This window comes from Paramormyrops kingsleyae, chromosome 8 (assembly GCF_048594095.1).
Source record: "Paramormyrops kingsleyae isolate MSU_618 chromosome 8, PKINGS_0.4, whole genome shotgun sequence".
Classification (NCBI taxonomy): domain Eukaryota; kingdom Metazoa; phylum Chordata; class Actinopteri; order Osteoglossiformes; family Mormyridae; genus Paramormyrops; species Paramormyrops kingsleyae.
This window is the reverse complement of record NC_132804.1, coordinates 18,514,595-18,524,166: the sequence shown is the minus strand read 5'-3', so window position 1 is coordinate 18,524,166 and position 9,572 is coordinate 18,514,595.

Below are 9,572 nucleotides of genomic sequence, written 5' to 3'. Positions count from 1 at the left end.
TGTTAATGTTGATGAATCTTTTGCCAAGAACAACCTTCATGTCTGCTGCAGGCATGGTAAGTGTAGACCTTGTATGTTAAGAGGAAAAGTGTCAGCTTTATTACAGGAGCTTCTGACTCAAGGTGTCTCAGTACACTATGTCAGTGTTTTCTCAAAAATGTCCACACAATATTCTTGGGCCCATACCTTACTTTCCTTATGTAGTAAATCACTGAAATCTGGCTGAAGTTTAAGCAGATTTTCATTATCTCAATTGCCACCATCTCGATCCATTGAGTGAAGAAGCAGGGGAGTCTTGACTGACTCAGATAATGAAGAGTGTACAATCGGCTTGGTTCTAAACATTTTATGCTGTCAGGCTACTAGTTGTAGTAGTTGGACAATCCCTGAAGTTAGAGGTGTGATTCCTACCTGGGGGTGCTGTGGCTTAGTTGGTTAAAGTGCTTATCTAATAAATAGGATGATCCTGGGTTCAAATCTCAGCAGTACCTTCAATCTATTGTAAAAGACCCAAAGTTGATGACTTGGGGCTTGCAAAATTTTTTCAGTATTTTTTTTGCTCCCTGGAACTTGAAAGTTAATTGAGAATTTTATTTTTGTAGCCATTTCTTACCAGGTTGTTTGCATGGACTTTGTATGGAACCTGATTATTTTCATCTGATAATATAAAATCCTATACATTGTGTCACGTCCGGCTCGTACGATCCTCGTGTGTGCCACGCTCCCCTGCTTCTCCGCTCGCCCGCTTGCCGAACTGTGACAGAATGACAGAACTCCCCAACGACACAGCGCAGCAGATCGAGCACCACCAGCTCGGTCTGCTGCAAGAAGTTGTGTACTGGCGGTCCCAGCCTGAGGTTCAAGAAGGCCCTGTAGCCCTGTAATTCGCCAACCGGGGCGTGGACCTCCTCGCGGAGGAGCGCCCGCCCGGGCAGGACTATCCCCTCCGTAGGGCAAGAAAATGCCTCCGACGCCTGATACAACGCATTACGGAGCGGCGGGAAGAGCGCATCGCCTGGAGCCTGGGCAGCTTACCCGAACTGGATCCGCCTTCCGCAATCTGCAGCCGGAAGATGCGGGGAAGGAGAAACAGAGGGCAGAAGGAAGAAGCCCCAACGATCTTCCTGGGAGCCTGTTCTTTGTTCCCCGCCAGTGGGCGAGGCAGTTCCTCGCTCACCTGTGAAGACACCGCTGTCGCCCGCCTGATCAGCCTCTGCGAGTAGAAGCCGCCTCCCTTGGAGGCTTACAGCTACCGGCCGGCGCGCCCCTGCTGGCCGCACGCCCGAGGTGCCTGCTGATGCCGCCGCTCTGCCCGCGGTGCCTGCGGCGGCGCCCTCTGATGGCCGCGAGTCTGCAGTGCCTGCGGAGGCGCCCCCTGATGGCTGTGAGTCTGCGGTGCCTGCTGCGGCGTGCCCTGATGGCCACAAGTCGGCGCCGCCTCCACCTGCAGCTGCTATGGCAGAGGTCCCGCCTGAGGCCTTGCCCGTCTTGCCTGTCCTGTCTGCCTTGCCTGTCCTGCCCATCTCGCCTGCGGCACTACCTGCCACTGTGACTAAGGTCCCAGCGCCGCCTACAGCCCCGCCTCTGCCTGCAGCTATGGCTGGGGATCCTGCACCGGCCCCACCTCAGGCTGCACCCGAGGCTCTTGCTGTGGCCATGAGTTGGTGGTGTATGCTACGGTGCCCCCAGCTGGCCATAAATCGGTGGCGCCTGCTACTGTGCCCTCACCAGCCACTGCTTTGTCCGCAACGCACTCGCCTGCCGCTGCTGCAGCGCCTGCTGTCCAGCCCGGCTCGCCTGTCCAGCCCGGCTTGCTCGTCTTGCCCGTCCGACCTGTCTCTCCGGCTGCACCGCCTGCCGCCACGCTCCTGCTCTGCCCGGGTTCCTAGGCCTCTGCCTCCTGCTCCAGTTCCCCCAGCTCTGGTCCCAGTCCCTGAGGATGTCCCGGATGACCTAACAATTGCTCCTAACCCCGAGGAAGAGGAGCTTGAATGGGACCCCTCGGGGACCTCCCTTATGACTTCTTTGCCCTCGCCCCGGCGAAGGGCGATCCCGGCTGGAGCCCCGCCTGTCGGTGTCTCGCAAGGGGAGGGGACACAGGCATAGGGCCGTGGTCCTGCCCGCCCTGCCCCCTGGTTCACCCTCGCTTGCTTTGGCTGGGGCTCGGGGTGCGCCTGCGGGTCCTGCGGCTCCGGGTCGGCTGTCGCCTGCGGGTCCCCCTCCAACGCCTCGTCGCCCGGCCTCGGTCCCGCCTCCGACTCCTCGCCTGCGGGTCCCCCTGCTCCGGCGCGTCGGTAGATGCCGCCTTTGCCAGCTGTGGCTGCGCCGTCGCCTGCTGCAGCTTCCCCCTCCTCCTTGCCTTCGCTGGTGTCCCCTCCGACTCCCTCCTTGTCCCCTTCGTTTGTCCCTTGGCCTGTCTTCTTGCCCTCTGCGTGTTCCCCTCCTGCTCCTGCCTCCCTGTCGCCTGCGGCCCCTCCGCCCGTCGCCCGTCTGGGCTCCCTCGGGCTCCCCTTTGTCCTCCGTCCGTTCCTGTCTGGTCTCCCCTGTCTGCTCCTGGTCCCTTTGTCCCTCCTGTCTCTGCTCCTCGTCCCCCTGTCGTGCCTCCGTTCACTCCTGGTCCTTTTGTTCCTCTGTCTCTCCTTTCCTGGTCTGTTTGTCTGCGTTCCCTGTTCTGTGTCAGGTCCTGTCCTGGCTTTTGCCCTTGAGCCTGTTTTGTGTTTCCGTCCTGTTTCCTGTGCCCCAGTGATGGTTTTGGTTTTGTCTTTCAGGTCCTGTTTCCTCAGTCTCGTCTCGTCCGTCGCCTCTCCTGGAGTGCGCCCGGTGTGCATGCCTTTGGGGGGGGTTCTGTCACGTCCAGCTTGTACAATCCTCGTGTGTGCCACGCTCCCCTGCTTCTCCGCTCGCCCGCTTGCCAAACTGTGACACATTGCAGTCCTAAATTGGCCCAGAGAAGGTGTTTAGATTGAGTTAAATGGTCTTTACAAATTAACACTTCTCATTCTTTACATGACATGGTAATTCTTTCTACACAGGAGGTTAAACATGTTACAGGACCATCAACTGTTGAGTTTCCATGGTTTACATGGGTGTGCATCTTCTTTCCAGCTAAACAACAATATCAGAAGCTAGTTCCCTAGGATATTTTTCAAAGGTCTCCTTTTCATTTTCAACTCACTTCTTGAAAAGCATCCAAAAAATTTGCCAAAACACCGACCAGAGATTAAGAAATCATTCTAGATCTAGATGCTGGAAGGACTTACAGATGTCATTGCAATAGATTAACTTTGTCAGAAGTCATCTATTACTGTGCCCCACCAAGCCTTGCTGCAAATATTCAACTTAGTCACTATTAGTTAGATGTTTCTGTTTTTCTTCGCTTTTTGTATTTAAATTTATATTCGTGATTAAGTCACAGATAATAAATTTTGCTTACTGCTACATTTTCTCAGTTGTGATTCAACAATAGCATAAACTCAATAACCACTTTACAACCATGGAAAATTGGGGGAATAGTCTTTCACTGGTTTTCAGAGGTCTGTTGCCTTTTGAATGTTAAGAATGCAGTTCATTACAAAATGCAAAAGGAAACATGAATCATTAGATCAAAGGTAATAAATCATTTGTTACAGACATAACCTTTCCCAGTTCTCTCCCCAAATGGATATATTGACATTCCATCTATCCATGACTATTCTTCCATTGACAGAACAAATCATACCCAAATCAAATTAAAATGTAAAATCCACAACAGCATATAGCAGTAGATACAGGCTAGTTTCCATACTAATAACCAGAGGTGGAAAGTTCAGAGAGTACAAATCCAGTGATATCCATTAACAGTTTGGTCCAGGGCTTGTGAGAACTTCTCTGATCAGCTGGAATTTACACAAGTGCCCCAACCTGATGGCATCAAGCTACCTACCTCACCCCCTCTTCATAAGAAGAGTCACCAGAGATATGAATGTTACCATTATTATTATTACCATTACAGCTGCTATTATTGAATGTCTCAGCACAAAAACACTTTATAATATAAACTTTATAATATAAACACTTATTATTACACTCTAATTTCTAAGAGTATATACCTTAAGCTACCTGCACTTTACAGTATATACTGTTACTCAGTAGTTACAATGTGTTTTTTGTTGTGCCCTTTGCACTTTACTGTTTGTCCTATCCGGTCGTGTCTTGTCTGCACATGGGACAGTGAGGAACGTAATTTCGATTTCTTTGTACTGTATGTCTAGTACATGTGAAGAAATTGACAATAAAGCTGACTTTGACTTTGAATGTAACTGCCGAAATAAGGTCGACATTCTCCCTGCAGACAAACACATTACTGATGGCTGTGCCTAAGAAGTCATTGAAGGCCTGGATCTTGGTCTGGAACGTCTTACTGTGTCATAAAGAAAAATCTTAGCAAGCATTGCAATTTTAATGATTATTTTTTTGAAAGATTATGTGGTATATGTTCAAAAATCGGTTTAAAGTTTACCTCTGCTACATCAGAGAGGAGATGGGAAAACCAGGCAGACACATGACGTGCAGGATATGACAGGTATGAGTCTCAGGAGAGCAGGACAGCACCCCTTAGTGGTGGGAGGGCACCTTTTTCCTGTGATACAGCTGAATCCATCCTGAAAGACACAACTCTGTTAACAGGCCTTGCCCATTCTGAGTTTAAACATTTTTCATTTACACAGCTTACATATCTTACTGGGCTATATTATTGCACATTGCTACATCTGGCTGTTTACCACCCTAACATCTAGTCCCCTCCCATAATTTGAATTTACACCCATTGTGCTGCAAAGTACAAAGCCAGCCTTCTTAAACTATTACAGAACTTTTTACTCTATTCATGCATGACCCGGTGAGGGTGGAGTATAACCATACTTAAATCATGACCCCCCCCCCCGATTATGGAATATGGATGTTGCATTCAAACATAAAAAAGGGGGGGGGCATCGTTTGGGGGTTTTAGACACATGTGCTTCTGATTCCAAATGCAAACACAGTGCAGCTGAAAGGATTTACATTGTCATGCTCTCTGAGTCTTTTTTTTTTCCTAACCGTCACACTCTAGTGCAGTTGATGAAAAGCTCACTGTAGTGAATATGCTAACTGCCCAGTGACTCTGTGAAAGCCCGTCTACGGAACTCATCAACTGGCCTAGACTCAAAGCTGGAACAGGAAAGTGATTTTTCCTAGCCTTCTGCATCTTAAAAGCCTGGCCTTGACTGTGGAACCAGGAGGGGATGGTGGTGGAGTTTGGTTTACCGGTATACTTTTTTATGTGCCACCCCCCCTCCCCCATATACCTGGAGCTCACATCTTTAAGATTTAAAGGCAGGGGTCACGTCACGGAATGTCACGACACACGTGGGCAACTGGGTCAATTGTTCCTATTGCACGCAGACATCTGACGCCCATAAAGGAGCACCGTGACGACACCGATAGACGGACGATAATAATTATGATTACTTTACCTGTGAGTCACTCCATAGAATCTGCCACATCCAAATGTTTTAGGGTAAACATTCTTAACGACAGCGTCTCTAAAGTTCAGGTCAAACAAACAGACTGGATGTGGCATATGGTAAACAGTTCTAAACAGATGGGCCACCTTTGTCGGACAGCTTGCTTTTTTGATGCTCTCAAAAGCAGAGTAAAGTCAGCGCAAGGCCCTGCGCTGAAGCCGCAGCTCGGCGCCTCCCCTCCTCCACCTCAACGGAGCTCAATAGCGGCAATGGGAACCAGATGTGAGCGGCGTCGATGCATGTGCATGAGTCACCGGGGGTGTCCCCTTGCACTGGCCTGTCTGCCAGTTTCAGCAAGGAAATGGATTTTTCAGGAAGAGGTTCTGCTTGTAAAAGGCATGAAACAAGGACCAATAATTAAGAACACCAGCCCCCACCCTGCCCCCATCACTTCTCCCCATCAATAGGTGACACTGTAAAGAATCGACCATACAAAGGATCACTGTGGTGCTTGTATGTAAGGTGCAATGTTCACTGGCCTCATAGAGGAAAGCATGTAGCAGACTGAGGTCAGCTAGCATTTATTTACTACATTTGAAAGCTGTCTGACGGTTATGTTTCATCTGGGGTTTTTTTTGTTTGTTTGTTATTATTGCAAAACAAAACCAAACAAGGAAATGTAACAATCAGGGATTTTGGGGTACTTATTTGTCCAAGCCACAAGCATGCCAAACCAGATGCATTTCATCATAGAGCCGTTTCACTGCAAAACTGCATACAAAAACAAGCAGCCTAAGGCTTAATTGATACTTGCATATAATTCACATTTACCTTATAATAGACAGTGGACCAAAGTGAATTGTCTCCTGTCACAAGACAGACTTGCTGGTGGGAACAATGTCAGATTGGTTGAAAGCTACCATTAATCTGAATTAACTAAATATAACTTAACAAAGAGGTGGGGCTGGGGGGGAGGCAGGTAAATGAGACCCAGAGGCAGGTCCAGCGTATCCATCTCCGCTGGTGGTCGTGTGAGGCTCTGACACCACACACGCCCCTCCCCTCTCCTGGGCCCTCATTTAGCCCTGTCTTCCCTACTGCCATAGGAATTCATAACCCTTAAAATCCTCACCCTTCTGACCTGAGGTCACCCAGACTTTTAAAAAGAACTCTGGGCACAGTTTCATGCCGGATACCACTGTGTCCTCTTGTCTTTTGACTCTTGCATGTCTCTTCTTCGTAACTGACCCCATCCAATGCTCATTCTTTCTATTTATTTATACCTCCTTCACAAAAATGTGCCCCTTAACTAAACTAAAGCTTCTTTTTGCAAGGTTTCAGCAGTTTAGGGTAGGATGAAGGGCACAGGAACCGTGGGAGAGGGGGGACATGTACCCCCCAATATTTAATTTGACTTGATTCCCACCCCCAAACACCAGACCTTTGTAATTAAATTTTTAAGATGCCCCCCCCCCCCCAATATCACAATATCAAAATCTCTCTAATGCCACCTGGATTCTGGGTCATAGCTTTCACCTGCAGACTGATTAAACATGGAACAAATGCTTTGATGTAGATTTCACCTGAGTTTACATGAGTAAGAGAAAAAACATTATATTTCAGCAAGTAACAAATACCAGCACATTAAACAAAAACACAAGGTCCATTCACAGGACAGAACTACCAGTTCCCCCGTAGCGATGAGCCCCCCCCCCCCATCTGTCCCCCTCCCTACTCATCTGTCATCCACTGATTTCCTAATGAAAAAGACTCTGCCATCAACAGCTACTTCTCTGTAGTTTACACTTCAGTTTCCTTTGAAGAAAAACAGGATGACAGCCCTTTGCGTATAGAGGGTAATTAGGGCTTTGAAGCACGTGAACAGCATCACAATCTCTATCCGGAATCAGCAGCTATTGTTACCTGTCTCCCTTGCGTGACGTCACATGTCCAGCTGTATTGGGGCAACATGTGTTAATGAATGGGTAGGAACGGGAGAAATATTGTGGGGAACTTAATGAGCATTAGGTGAAGGATAGGCTTTGCAGCCTTTAATCTGGGCTGGCCATTTTTGTGGCACACCAGCGGGGCGGAGCTGGACACGTGCACCGAGTCAAGGTGCAATTGATTTTAGAGCATGTCTGGGGCAACTGGGCAGACAGCTGCTGGACACCAATGGGAGATGAATGCAGATACCAGTGGTACACAGGCACCGATATGGGACCGTGACAGGACAGACGATTCCATCGCACTTTGGCAAATACCCAGAACTGGCACGTTGCCCATCTGAATACTGCTCACTCATCCTTTTGAATCCTAACAGCGCCACATGACAGCGTAAGGCATATGCAGCCATGTGCCCATGACACTCTGAGATGAACCTGGAATGGATTTTAAGTCGATCCATATGAAAGACTCAGCGGATGAGACATTAGATGGGAGTACGCCGCGTGCTTTTCAGTATAACGACAGGGGGCTCAGAGCTCCTTACAATCACACCCCCAGTGCCTGCAAAACAATGTGGGGAAAACAGAGGACAGAATGCACACTAGCGCATTTCCTCATAAATCATTTTTCACTCCATTTGAAAGTGCGCTGAGCGGGAGAGCTTCAGCTCCAGTTTCATCCCCCCCTCTCTAAATTCCCCAGGGAGAGTCACAGTTGAAACTCATTAGCACTGGTAGTCCAGCAGTACCACCCCAAACTGAGAAGATAAAGTCAGGCCTTTTAGGTGAACATTACTATTTTAAACCAAGACATTGCAAGTAAGTAGCTACTTTTTTTTCTTTGTTTTTGGCCTAGTAAAGGTCACCTCATTTAATCCACCAACAAATACATTCTTTATATAAAATTTCAGTTTGAATATTTTTTATTAATGGGTGACTTGATGGGTAACAGCACAGTCTCACACCTCCAATGTCTGCATGCAGATCACAAAATTATCCTTGTGTTGTGTGAGTTTTTCCCTTCAGTGTAAAAACATACCTTGAAATGAACTATACATTGCCCATCGTGTGAGTGGATGCCCTGTGCTTCCTGGAAGAGGCTCCAGACTGACTGTGACCCTTTCCTGGGTAGGAGTGGCAGGAGGATGTGTGATTAATTTGATTAATGTTTTTCCATGTAAATTTCTTGTGCATTGAAACATGAAGCATGAAAGAGGTCACAACTTCATGGGACCTGCTTATAAATGTTAAAGAAATGTGCAAAAAGAGACTAAGTATTACAAAACTGATATTTTATCACAGATGAGAGATGAAAGGATCATGAATCACAGTGGAAAGACCAGAAGCTGGGAGAGCCAGACTGTGAATGATGTACAGAGAGCCGCCAGGTTACCTGTGAAGAAATGAGAGCAAGACCATGCATTCTGTGCAAAGGCCATTCAGGGGGACAAAGAAACAGTGTGATCCTGCACTGACCACACATATGGTCAGACAGTAGTGCAGACTGGGGATGTTACTAAGATCTAAAGATATCAAGGGTCATTATATTGAATTTGGTATCTCTCTTTGAAGTTGAAGTTGGACTTAGCAACTGAGAGCATGGTTGTTAAAACATTTGAGCTAAACAAATCATAGAGGGCTCATTTGGATTCATTCGGGGCTTCAGCTCTGAATGCCCCAGGCTTGTGATGCATCTGGGGGGGGGGGACTCAGGGAGAATTCCCAGCCACAGCTGCTAGACCTCTAAGGTCTACAACTTCAAGAGACAGATGTGTGTTACTGGCTTATCCCCAGAGTGCTTGGCCTGCCGTGTAGGTCTGATGGGTCAAGGACAGCAAGAAAAGGAGGCTGTCCTAGAACCATGATTGTTACAACGCATTATATAATAATGCCACATTATGTAATAACTTGACAAAATGTAACTAATTTTCATCTCAAAAATGCAATGTAACAACACATTATGTATTAACACTGCATTATGCAAATTTATAGACTACATTATAATTTTATATTGCAACATTACCCTGTTATCATTATCATAATCATCATCATTGTTATTATTATCATCATTCAATTTGTTAAATTCTGTTGTGTTATTACATAATGCATTGTTATTCACAGTACACCTGAAAGAGAGAACAAT